Here is a 13,063-nt window from a genome sequence, read left to right as displayed (position 1 = left end):
CGAGTAGGCTCATGCCGAAGTTTAGCTAAGTCGGTTTTGGTCGAGGTTGAGCCAAGTCCGACTAGACCAAAGTCAAGTTGATTGCGCCCAAACCAAAATTGAGCCTAGTCGGCTCGAGTCGAAGGTCGAAACGAGTCGGCTCGAGTCGAAGGTCTAAACAAGTCGACTCAAGTCGAAGGTCGAATCAAGTCGACCCAGTTCAAAGGTCGAGCCAAGTCGCCCAGGCCAAAGGTGGAACAGAGTCAACCCAAACTGAAGATTGAGTCTTGGTGTCAAAAGATTGAGAGTGTGTGTACTTGGTGCAAAAGGTTAAGAGTGTTTTTTGTGTGTTGTACAAATTTGCACATAGTGATTATTTTCAGCGGCTGTAGTTTTTTCCCGTATTTGGAGTTTCCACATTATATTCTTGTGTTCTCTATGTTGATCCTATTTCTCTGTTAATAGGATGATTCTTGGGGATAAATACGATAACGTTCTTAATTGATGATTTTTTTTCCCAACAGACCCTACCACTTAAAATATCGATACTAGCCTCCATTCTAGTTGAAACACATGTAGGTCATCTAACTTGTGAAGGTCAATTACCTTCTATCAAATGACAATAGGAGCAAACACAATGAATTAATAACAACTCTAAAGGTAGAAAGCAAAATATTGTGAATAACCACACATAGTTATTACATCATTACATGACAATCCTAAGACTTTAAACCAATTAACTTCAAATTTTGCATGGAAACAAAGTGATCCATAATGGAAAGATATTGAGCAAGAGTGGTATCACGCTCTGTCTCTTTATATAAGACTTGGACTGAACTTTTCTGTTAAAATATCTCAAATATCTTTTAAAATAAAGATCAAGATAAATATTATTTATCTTTATAATGATTATGAATATTTAAAAATAGTTGGAGAGATATAGCCAATTTTAAAATTATTTGAAAAATATAGTTGGGTGATAATTTTTGATATAATAAATTAATTAGTTTAGGATATCTCATAAATTATCACCAACTAATATTTGCATTAATTTTCCAAATCAACCATTTGCAATCTCCTATAATTATCTTCTAAATAATCTAATATCTTCAAGATATATTTATTTGTTGTGGAGATCTAAGAAGATTTAAGAAGATCTTGTATATTTGAAAATATTTTGTAGTTATTATCTTTTGATATTTTATGATATAATTAAATAAGATAATTATTTAAAAATATCAAATAAAATATCTAAAGATATATTTTTCCCAAATTATCTTTTATCATAAATATTTATGAATTATCAAAGCCTTTTTTCTGAAAAAACAATATAGAGAAAACCGCAAAGTCCAATTTTTGTTGCATGTTCCCTCTCTTGGCTTAGTCAAATTTCTTCACTTTTTCAACCTTTTCTTACCTTCTTCATGCAATGTTTGGCTTAGATTTTTTATGATTTTGATAATTTCTATTCTTGGATTTATATTTAAGGTGTCATGAAACTTTAATCAATTTATTTTCACCCCTTCATGAGCTCAACTCAGTTGTAGCTGCACTAGTACACCTCAAATTATCCAAAAATCATTTATTTAACTAAAAAGCTATTTTTAACATGTTTTTGTATCTTATGCTCAATAAATCCAATTATAAGAAATCCTAATTAAATCAATCTTTTAAGTACAATTTAATTAAATCCTCAAAATTAAATATGAAATGAGAACAAAAATATAAACTGATCACAAAGCTCTTAGTTAAAGGGTACAATTGAGGCTAAACACTCTTCATTTTCTTTCTTCAACAATTTATGTAAAGCTGGAGGCAAGTAGGTACACTTTTCAACATATTATAAATGTAGCTAAAACATTTGTCCATCTCAACCAATCTTGATATGTTTCCACATTATATTTTTTTCTTTCCTTTTATGTTAAACAATGTCTCGATTACAGTGTCAAATATTATTTTTTTTCACATACATCACATCTCTGCAATGCCTAATATCTACTTTACACTAACAAATAAGATCAAATAATATTAGTGTTTGGAGAACGTTTGGAGCATGAGTAATGGAGATTTCAGTTATGTAAATAATGACGCAAATTTGTAATATGATGGAGATGATGGTGGTGAAGGGTGTGTGGAAGATTGGTTTTATATGTAGAGTAGAGGTTTTAATGAAAAATGGTAGGTTGGTTGGAGGAAGAAAAATTGTAGAAGCTTTTGTGAGGATAAGGATGCTAAAGAAAATGAAGTTCTTGTTAACTCACAGAAATGTTTTTGAAACAGAGGGCACTACAGCTCTGTATCTCTGTTATTCCATAATGAAAAGAAGCCAAGTTTATAGGCTTAGCTCTTACAACTGATAAACGAAAAAATAGGAATCGCAATAGCACTAAAACAAAAATCCCTAAATGTACGTAAATGTGCATAAATGTGCATAACAAAAAACATTACAATTTATTTAAAACAGTAAATAATAACTGCTGAATTAGAAAGCCCAGTCAACATTTCCTCCCTTAAACTGTATGCTCCTTGCAACAGTTTATCTTTGGTTCTTCACGCATGCCCAGTGCATTTCGCAAGTTGTTCTTTTGTGCTGCAGTAATCTAACATTATAACACCATTGTTGCATAAATCTCTTAAGAAATGAAATCTCACGTCAATCTGTTTACTTTTTCCATGCAAAACTGGATTTTTGGACAAATTAATGGTAGAGGCATTATCACACAACAATACAGTAGCTCCTTCCTGGCAGTGCTCTAGATGTTCTGAAATTCTTCTAAGCCAAACACATTGGCAAGCACATAAAGCAGCTGCTATGAACTCTGCTTCAGTTGTAGATAAGTTGACCACGGGCTGTTTCTTTGATGCCCAAGAAATCACACCTCCTTCCAACATGAAAACATAACCAGACGTGCTCTTCCTATCTTTAAGATCCCTTGCATAATCACTATTAGTATAAGAAATTAATTCTTTTTTTCCTTCACAAGCTTTGTAGAAAATTCCTAGATTTCGAGTTCCTTGTAAATATCTCAAGATACACTTTGCTACCAAGAAATGACTATCTTTAGGGTGTTCCATAAAGCGACTTATCAAGCTGATAGAATGTGCAATATCTGGTCTTGTAGCATTCAAATACATGAGGCTGCCTACAAGTTGCTTAAATAGCGTGTTGTTAACTTCTGCTCCTTCATCTGTTTTCAACAACCTAGTCCCTAGAATAATGGGGTTTTTCACCAAATTTCAGTCCAACATGTTAAATTTGTCCAACAAATCTTTGATGTATTTCTTCTGCCCAATAAAAATTCCTTCACAGCTTTGGAAAACCTCAATGCCCAAAAAATACCTCATTTTGCCTAAGTCAGTCATGGCAAACTCATTCATCATCATAGTTTTAAACTCTTGAAATAAACACACACAATTAAGATTTTACCTCCCTCCTTCTTTACAAATAGTGTGTGTTCATGTGGGCACTTGAGAAATTTATTAACTGCAAGATAAGACTCTAGCTTGATGTACCAGGCCCTAGGAGCTTGTTTAAGGCCGTATAGGGCCTTCTTTAATTTGTATACCTGGTGTTCATGCCTTTGAACAACGTAGCCTGGTGGTTGTTCTATGTAAACATCTTCATTTATTGCTCCATGTAAAAAGGCTGACTTAATATCAAGTTGATAAATAGTCCATCTCCTTGTGGCTGCAAGTGCAACAACAGTTCTAATGGTTTCAAGAAGAGCTACTAGAGCAAAAATCTCTCGATAGTCGATCCCTTCCTCTTGAGTGTAGCCTTTTGCTACTAGTCTGGCTTTAAATTTGTCAATCTCTCCAAGTTCCTTCAACTTAGTCTTAAAAATCCACTTAACACCTACAATTTTGCAATTCGATGGTGGATCAACTAGCTCCCATTGTAACGTCCTAGCCGGAAATTACTTATTAAAATAAATAAGAAAATAAATAAAATAACCACCTCATTTATTAATCATCAATTTCCCAAAAAACGCGGGAAAATTTAAATATTAAAGTCCAACGCGCCAATACAAATATAATAAGTCGCATCAGTACGTGTTACAATTAAAATTGTCTATAAAATTATTACATATAAAACCATAGTTCATCATAATGACTAGTGATAAATCCCTGAGATATCCCCACTCCGTCTCTAGGCATCTGTCTGCTCACCTGCATCAACATCTGCTCCCATGTAACAAGTTACATGATCATCGCCACACACACAGATAAGGTGAGCTCATTTAAATAAAACCAAAAATATAATATTAAATACAACATCCACAAATTTAAACCCAGGTTAGTACATTTTCCCCTTTTCTTTTACTTCTTCACTTCCAACACTTGCCTTTAGACGTCTATCATCTCTATACCCTTTAGGTGAGATCAATGATCGATCTTTTGTTGTACGAGTGTCTACTCGCCCCTCCGACTATAGGCCACCACCTGATAGTCCACACATGGGAATAACTTTGCCACAACATCTCACCGTGACACCAAGTGGAGTTCCCTAAAACAAACCTAAGTTTGTAGTTGTTTCCAGACTACCAAATCTTTATCAGAATCCATTGAAGAGGGAAATCATCTGAAACCTCGCCGTACGAGTCACAACCCGCACACTCTACTAGACTTCCTAAACCACCAGGCTACAACCTGGAGTGGTCACGTGTTACCCCAATACAAGATGCACTAATAATTGGGCCCCCAGCCAAAGCATCGCATTATGAACATCCCCTAAAGTGGTGTAGAAAACTTTCCTCACGCACCATCACTAGACCAAAATCGCCTGGCGCGCATCTCACGCCGCTAGGCGGAATTTAGCTTCAGACCGCCTGGCGGGCATCACACACCACTAGGCGCCAAGCACCTACAGAATCAACAATGCACTGTCACCGCCTGGCGGACACCATCTTGCCGCTCGGCGCCTCTGACACCGTCGCCGCCTGGCGCTTCCACCCTGTGTCGCCAAGCGCCAGTCTTCTTCCTGGTCTTCTACTGCACCGATTTCGCTTGGCATAACCATCCTTACCGCCAAGCGCGCTGTGTTAACAGTGGGCACTGCCACTGTTTGGAGGTCCTACCGCCTGGCGGCTCGCTCATGCTGCCAGGTGCCATACCAGTAACGTAATGCTACTGGTTTTTGGCACCTAAAAACAAGTCCTAATAGACCTAGAACATACAACACTTGAAATTTTAACACAACATGATTTCCTAGTCATATTCTATAATTAGTTAACATCACACACAAATATGTATCCCATCAATCCCTTTATCATTATGCACACATCTTTTTTAAGGCAAAAAGTCAATACTTTCATGTGAAAACCACATTCTTTTACAAGCGCTACTTTAAAACATGTTGTAACACGCTCAAGAATACAAGTCACATAGTTCAGCAGATGAATACTAAGATATCTCATACCAATTCACATACTAATGTTACATAATCGAAAGAAGACAATTATCTCACTGCAACAACCAATATATATATTTATACATCACAGCACACCAAACCATCTTTCACACACCAATTGATCCCATAATCGTTTCCCATTACCGTTATACTAGAATTCCTATTTTCACATACCACACTTTTATTTACAGTCAACACAATGGATTACATACCATAGTTATCTTACACACACCACCCTTAGTCCATAATCTTCCCCGTTTTAACCCTTTTTCATTAAAATCTCATGCCCATCACAACACAGATCACGTACATGCATAAGCAATTCTTATATGAGCAGCAACATCTGTTTAACTACTGCCGCACACTTTATAGTCCAAAAATTACGAATGGTTCCATCACCCAAGTCTAGGTTTACTTATTTTCCATAATCTTTCAATGTAAGCATATACACAACATTTCAACAAAATCATACATGGTAGCACATAGGTACTCTGCTCATAATAGCGTCATTTTCAACAAAATAGTGTCAATCATGTACTTATCTCATGCACAATTATTTTTGACTCCCAACATAAACCCAACACCCAATTTCAGATCAATATCATGCCTTCCAACATAATCATGATATACACAGTCAATCATATGCATAAAATTCACATTCAAACATTTAATCATCCCAACCACATCATAGGTACCCCAAACAGATCCAAAACAACCAAAATAGCATTACAGTGTTCATGCCGCCTAGCGATTCATCCTCTGCCGTTAGGCGGTTCATGGAGGAAACCCAAAAAATGGGTGCAAACATATGTGTCGCCTGGCGACTCATGTACTACCGCCAGGCGGTTTCTGGAAAAATCCAGAAACACGAATATAACGAGAGAAAGTAGGTTCCACAGTTTCATTATGGTTCAAATCATACATTCATATCATTGCGAAATAAAACAAGCAATGCGAACTTCCCTAACCTGGATTTCCTTGCTCAATTTGCTAAAGGTGCTACTTCCTTCTTGTTTGCCAATCTCCTTCTTGCTCTTCTACCAATTCAGACCCAGAACCTCACCCAACACTCACAAATACTCTCCTTTCGTGCTCTATTTCCGGTATAGTCTCAACCTTGCCAAAACCTTTCCTAATACTCAACTTTTACCTTTTAAATCGTGCTTAAATTTAGGTCAGTAATGCAAAAATGGGATTCCCACTTAATTACCCTTGGCTGCTAGATAAGTTAGGGTTTCCTTTAACCCTTCCCATTCCACCCAATTCTAGCATTAGCAAAAAAATATAAAGTTAAATTTAAGTTTTCCCCAAGGCTAGAACTCACCACCATGCACTTGCCAAGTCAATACCAAACCATCATACCAATCCCCGTTTCATGCCAACTAATATAACCCAATTGTTATCTTCTTACTTACACACACATACATATTAGTAAAAAAAAATTAAATCCTACGCAAAGGGCATACATAGGACTTGAACCCAAGTCCTCTCACACAATCAAAGTACTTTCAACCACTTGAGCTAGTACTTTTTCACACCATGAAGGTTAGCATTTAATGTCATAAAGGCTTCTCTTACCCGCATTTATTAAATAATTATTTAAATTTAGTGGGTCTCACACCCACGTATCATTCCTTTGGATAGCTTGAATTTTAGCATCCATTGCATATCTCCAATGCTGACTTTTTGATGCTTGATTGTATGTCACTGGGTCTGCACCTGCAAACATAGCAAAATTTATATCTTCTTCATTAGTTAAATCCTCACCAATGACATAATCTCTCATCCATGCTGGTGGTTTTCTAACTCTCCTTCCTTCAGTTGAAATTTCTGCAGTTCTTGAAATATCATATGCATTTGAATTTGTACTAATTATTGCTGCATCACTTGGGTTTGTCTAAGTTACCTCCTCTGCTGCTGGACAAATTTCTTCTGAGTGATCACTTGCATCAATCATTTTATTGGTCTTGGCTTCATTGGTCTCGGCTTCATCCCACTCCCAAGCTGCATCCTCTTGAAATTTAACATCTCTACTGACATAAATCTTCTTATTAAGAGGATCATAGAGTCTGTAGGCCTTAAACTCCTCACTCACACCCAACAACACACATTTAACACTTTTGTCATCAAGCTTGCTTCTTTTTTTGTCAGGTACGTGAACAAATCCAATGCAGCCAAAGGTTTTGAAATAAGAAACAAATGGCTTCATTCCACTCCATGCCTCCTCAGGTGTGATGTTTTTTACTGCAAGGGTTGGGCTTCTATTCAAAATATGGACTACCCAATTTACAACTTCTGGCCAAAAAAATCTTGGAACTCTTCTTTCAGTCAAGACACTTCTAACCATTTTGATTATGGTTTGATTCTTCCTCTCAGCTACACCATTTTGTTGTGGTGTATATGAGACAGTAAGTTGTCTTTGAATCCCCTGGTCATTACAAAATTCAACAAACTCCTTGGAGGTGTATTCTCCTCCTTTGTCAGTACGCAAAATTTGGATAGAGACACCAGGTTGTTTTTCGACCAATGCTTTAAATTTTTTAAATACATCAAATGCTTCACTTTTCTCAACAAGAAAATACACCCAAACTTTTCTACTCAAATCATCAATGAAAATGAGTATGTACCTTTTATTTCCATTAGATGTAGGATTGATAGGCCCGCAAATATCAGAATGAATTAATTGCAATAATTAAGATGCACGCCACCTACTTTGTCGTGGAAAAGAGTCTCTTTGATGCTTTCCCTTGACACAGTGTTCACCAAGTTGAGTTAGGGACTTAAAGCCAGGAAGCCCTTTCACCATATCAAGGTCTAATAACGTTCGTAAACCACTATAGCTCAAATGCCCATAGCGAGAGTGCCAAACATGAGCTGTAGACATTGAACTTGCTTCGAAACAATTATGGGAGACTCCAGATTTTCCAAAAATAGCAAACATACGATTAGTAGTCATGAAGGTCTCAAAGATTAAGGTTTCTCCTTGAAACACTTCACACTTGTTTTGCTTCATTTGAATGTTTAATCCTTTCTCCAAAAGTTGACCTACACTGAATAAATCATTTTTCAACTCAGGAACAAAGAAGACATCAGTAACCACATGCATAACTTCATTAATTAGGAGTTTAACAGTACCTTTCCCAACCACATTTAGGGTATAATTATTCCCCAATTTTACTTCATCAGAAAAAGCAGAATCAATAGAAGAAAACCAATCCTTTCTACTTGTCATGTGGTTGTTGCAGCCTGAATCAATGAACCACATTTCTTGTGCACTTAGCCTTTCGTCTGTCGAAAGTTGTGCCATTAGTAACACTGCTTCTTCACTGCCTTCAATATAATTTGCTCTGTTGTATTGCGATTTCTTTGGGCATTCACTTTGGAAATGCCCATACTCATGACAATAATAACATTCTATTGTTGTTCTGTCTGTAGGTTGTTTACCTCCTCTTCCTCTCCATCTTCCTCGTGCAGCTCCACCTCATAAAGCACTTCTTCCCTGACCATGCCCATCATTTTCTTCATTTTGTGCAACCTTCAAGACTTGTTCTTGTGAGAATTGTGCCCATTCATTCACTGCTCATGTACTAAAAGACTACTTTGTAGCTCGTCTATAGTCATGGAACCCAAATCACGAGACTCCTCAATGGAGCACACTACATAGTCATACCTCAAAGTCATTGAACGAAGGATTTTTTCAATAACGTTGAGGTCAGACATTGTTTCACCATGCATTCTCATCTTATTTGCAATTATGAGGGTTCGAGCAAAATAGTCATTGATTGATTCACCATTCTTCATTTGTAGAATCTCCCATTCTCGTCGTAGGGTTTGTAGTTGAGCACGCTTTACCCTTGTCGTACCTTTGAACTTTTGTTTCAACGAGTCCCAAATCTCCTTTGAGGTCTCCTTTTTCAAAACTGTTTCAAGCACAGTTCGATCAATAGCTTGAAATAAATAGTTTTTCACTTATAAATCTTTCAACTTCAACTCCTCCAGATTCTTCTTCTCAGTATCATCATTAGTGGGTTGAGGAATCCTTGGATGTATGATGTAAGACCCGGGAAAAATTAGATTAAAGGAAAACACATAGAAAGAAAATTAATGGCTAGATTAATATTGTTGATTTATTTAATTTAATTAGGTTATTAAATTATGAAATAGAAAATAATTATTAATTGAGTGATCTAAGTTGTTGTTTATTTAATTTAATCTAATTATGATTTGTTTGAAACGAGGTTTTATAAGGTAATAAGCGCGCAACAAATCGTGAATAAGTGTGTAGCTTAATGGTTGTGGTATTTGGTGTGTTTGCGAGGATTGTGGTTCGAACCTGGTTGGCTGCTTTTGGGAGTTTTTGGTTTAAAATCTTATTACTTTTCTCATTTAAATTGGGGTGGGACCCACGAAACATTTCCTAATAATCTTCTCTCTCCTCATTCACGATGGTGCAGAGATTTTCGGAAAATTTCATGCCACTTTCTCCATTCACTTCACGTGCATGGCTATTGAAAGCCACTTTTTCCACGTTTGATATATACATATATATATATATATATATATATATATATATGGTTATTGTTTTTTTAATCTCTCTGCAGCTACAAAATCTGTTTTTTTTATCTGTTGTAAATCTTTGCTGCCATATATTTAAGTGAATAAAAACGATATATATTATCTAAAAACGTATGTATAAAAACTAAAGAAAACGGAGTAGGGTTTTCTTTTAAAACCTACAAAACTTAGACGAGGTTGGGAAGATATATGCTGCATGAGAGAGAAGAGGGTGAGATGAGGAATTCAAGAGGAAGACGTGAGGGGTTGGAATTAGGAAACGAAAGATCAAGGTTACTACTAGAGGTAGGGGAAGTTAACCTTGTTTTCTTCTATTGTTTTTCTTGTTGTATGTTTGATGATGGAATGGGAAAAGCATGCATGTGTAGGGGAAGTTAACTTTGTTTTCTGTTTTGTTTGAAGCCAACCTTGCATTCTACTCTTGTTAATCTTGATTATTTTCTTCTTGTTCTTGTGGTATGATGATGGTGCAGTTTTGCTTTCTTCTATTATATGCCTCTATCTTGATGTTTGAATGGCATGGGTTGATGGTAGTTAGGAGTGCAAAGTATGCGTTCTGCATGAAATGTTTTTGTATGTTCAGTGCATGTATGATGATGTAGGGGAAGGGTCAGGTTTCGTAGGATTGTGGCTAAGGGTCTAAGACGCACATATCTCGTTAAATACTGGTTTCCTGTTGTCTTCACTCAACACTACCTCAGGTGATGGGCGACTCACGGGGTGGGTGTTTTGGAGTGCAGAACTTGAGTCTCTGCGTGTTCTTTAGGATTCTACGGATAGACTTTATGGTGTGGCAAGCAGGGAAGGGGGTTGCGGAAATTATTTTGGTACAGGGGTGTGGTTCCGTGCAATCATGGGAGGTGGTTCCGTGTCTGCGTGTTGTTTATTTTTCATTTACATGGTTGCAGCAGTGTTGCTTGTTTATTCTAAATTCTTTCACTTCTTCTCTCATTCCATTTATAGGTGACACGTGAATGCATAGGAGTAATAGGGTTCCGTGCTTTTGTGTTCTTTTCTTCAAAACTTTTATGCCATTTTTAATGGGGTTCTTCACTTTGCAGATGGATGAGAAGGGGTTTTAAAAATGTTCTCTTTCTTTCTTTTAAAGTTTTTCTCTTTCCTTTCTCTTTCTTTCTTAACGCCACACGTAAATGCATGAGGTGGTGGGGCCACGGGTTGCTTTGTCTCTTTTTCTTTAAAAACATTCATATCACCTTTGAGGGGTTGTAGTATGTAGAATTGGTGCAGACGTGTCATATTTCTTTTATTTTCTCTTTTTGTCTTAGTTTCCACGTAAATGAAGGGTACACAATCCTTAGTTTCTTATTTTCATGCTTAAAGGGAATTGGGATAGCGCGTTGTAAATTGCATGATAAGTTATGTTTTGATATATATATATATATATATTTTTAAGGGTTTACATGCACTTGGAATATTAAGTAATTTTCTTTTCTTGTCTTTGTAATTGAGTGAATATTGAGTGTATATTAAATATACGAGTGATATATAAATTTAGTTTAATTATGAGATTTTTTTTTTAGCATGATGGGATGGTGTATATTTAGTTGGCAATATGAAATTCTCATGGGTAGAATGTTGAGAGTATTTTGATTCGCTTGAAAATTCTTGGTGTAATCTAATGAAGATTTTAGATGAATGTGATGCTATGGTTGGGTTAGTAAGATTGTTTGGATCTGGGGTTTGTGTGCTCAAACCAAGGATGGATTGTGATCATAAAGTTTCCGTGTTAATTGAATGCGATGTTGAGTATTATTGGACATGTTTTATTTACGAATGTCTTTTATGAATATCATTGTTTATGGTTAGCTTACCCCTATTTGTTTGTTTGTGTGTTTGTTGCCTGTGCGATGATCGTATAACGTGTGTGTTATACGGGAGCAGACGGTAATGCAGATATTTCTGACTCGAAGTAGATATCGGAAAGGATGGAGTGGACTCGGGGATTTATGGTTTATTTTGTTGATTTAAATTAAACAGTGAAAACTATGAAATTTTCTTTTAATTTCTAGTATTTAGTTGGAACTTTGTTTATTTAATATTATTATTATTTCAAATTAACATTTGGATTACCTATTTACTTTTAAATTAAAAGGTTTTAATTAGAACATTTTCAATGGTTATTTCTTTTTCCGCGAATCGCAAAAATTTTCTAACGTTCCGTGACGTCCCAAAATTGGGGTGTTACATATGAGATTCCAATACTCTTTGGATCTTAGAAAGTTCTCCATGAGCATTGCCTAGTGGTCATAGTGCTCATTCAATTTTGGAATGGCAGGCTGCACGAAGATGCTATCTGCATTTGCCATTGAAGCCTGTTGTTTCTTTGTATTGTTCTCAACCTGCTCTGATACCACTTGTTAACTCACATAAATATTTTTGAAACAGAGGGCACTACAGCTTTGTATCTCTGTTATTTCAAAATGAAAAGAAGCCAAGTTTATAGGCTTAGCTCTTACAACTGATAAACAAAAAAATAGGAATCGCAATAAATCCCTAAATGTACGTAAATGTGCATAAATGTGCATAACCAAAAACAATTACAATTGATTTAAAACAGTAAATAATAATTGCTAAATTAGAAAGCCTAGTCAACAGTTCTCCTCCCACCTATGATAAAATGAACCACATTAGACAAATTACACCACAAATGTTGATTATGTTATTAACTATTTAAATAACGTTCCGTTCTAAAAGAATTAAATTGATAAAAGTTGACGAAAACTAAAACTTGATTAAAAAAAATTAAAACTAAATTAAACAACTCAATAAAAAATATGAATTAAATTAGTATTTAAATCTTATTTTTATTAATATAAATTATTTACAATTTAGTATTATCTATAACTATATATAAAGAGGATTCTCTCTTTTGTGTCCAAATTTCATAATTCCAATTTTACTTTTTATAATATAATTCTAACTTTACCCTTCACAATGTAATTATTTGTTAAATTTTTAAAAATTAACTATTATTTTTACAAATTTTTGTAAAATTATTTACTTATTTCCTTCTTCCTGTTTCTCATATTTTCTCCGTACATTTCACTTTATTTTGATAAATATAACTTTATTTTGTTT

This window comes from Vigna unguiculata, chromosome 1 (assembly GCF_004118075.2).
Source record: "Vigna unguiculata cultivar IT97K-499-35 chromosome 1, ASM411807v1, whole genome shotgun sequence".
NCBI classification, from domain to species: Eukaryota; Viridiplantae; Streptophyta; class Magnoliopsida; order Fabales; family Fabaceae; genus Vigna; species Vigna unguiculata.
Note: the sequence above shows the minus strand (reverse complement) of the source record.